Here is a 1,422-nt window from a genome sequence, read left to right as displayed (position 1 = left end):
TGGATAAAATCCCTACTTCTGCTTTCAGCTTTGAGATTGCTGTGCCTTGACTCTTCAAATTTGATCTGTATTCTTCTTGATTGGCGTCTATCTTTCTTTTAGCTTGTGTTTATCTCTGCAAGAGGGTGGAAATGGCTCCTGTCAGCTGTGATGACAGTTGTGCTATTGCAGCCTCTACTCTCTTAAAGTTGCTCTTTATTTCACATGGTTGCATGGTTGAGGTTAATGTGTCTTGATGGTGGTTGTTGTGTGTTTGCTGGGTGGAATGGTATAATGTGTTTTGTGAGTTGTGGTAGGGTCTGTTGTTGCTTGATTGATGGTTGGGGTTGTGATTGTGGTATTAATTGACTTGGTATGGCTTGTTAGGGTCTTGGTTGTGGCTTTGTTGGTTTTCCCACCCAAAATTTGGGTGGTTCTTCCAACATGGGTTGTATGTCTTGGAGTTGGGATCATGTGGTAGTCTAGAATTTTTCACATAGTTAGCTTGCTCCCATTCACATTCAACTTCTGGTGCATCTCCTTGTTGTTGAAGGGCTTGGGCTTGAATGTCTGAGACTTGATTATTCTCCATCTTCTTGGTCAAGGCTGCTAGTTGTACAGTAATCACTTTGTTTTAGGCTAATAGGGCATCCATTGAATTGAGCTCCATTACTCCTCTCTTTTGAGTTCTATCTGAAGCATAAAAATACTCATTCTCAGCCATAGTCTCAATGACATCTATGGCTTCTTCAATGGTTTTCTTCTTATTGAGTGAACCTTCTGAAGAATGATCTACTTCTTGCTTTGACTTATATGACAGCCCTTCATAGAAGATGTGTAGTTGCACCCACTCATTGAACATATCCGGTGGGTATTCCTTTTCAAATCTTTGAACCTCTCACATGCCTCATAGAGTGTTTCACCATCTTGCTGTCTGAAAGTTTACACCTCAGCTCTTAGCCTGTTGACTCTCTGTGGAGGGTAGAATTTTGCTAGAAATTTGTTTACAATATCATTCCATGTGGTTAAGCTTTCCTTGGGAAATGCTTCCAACCACTTTGCTACCTTATCTCTGAGTGAGAAAGGGAACATAAGTAGCTTGTAGGTGTTAGGATGTACACTATTGGACTTTACAGTATCACAAATCCTCAAGAATGTAGTGAGATGTTGGTTTGGGTCCTCCTGGGCACCCCCTCCATATGAATAGTTATTCTGGATAAGTGTGATGAGTTGAGGTTTCAATTCAAAGTTGTTGGCTTCAGGATGTTGCTGCCATAGTTTCCTGGATTTGGATTGATGTAGGAGGCTAAGACTCTCCTCTCTTGCCCAACATGATTGCCAGAATCTCCTCCAACATTGTCTTACATTTCGTCATTCATGGTGGTTCTCAGATCTTCCTCTACTAGTTCCTCTCCAACTATGCTTTGCCTCTAGCCTCCTTTC

The sequence above is a fragment of the Arachis stenosperma genome, chromosome 10 (genome assembly GCF_014773155.1).
Source record: "Arachis stenosperma cultivar V10309 chromosome 10, arast.V10309.gnm1.PFL2, whole genome shotgun sequence".
In the NCBI taxonomy this organism is placed as follows: Eukaryota; Viridiplantae; Streptophyta; class Magnoliopsida; order Fabales; family Fabaceae; genus Arachis; species Arachis stenosperma.
Note: the sequence above shows the minus strand (reverse complement) of the source record.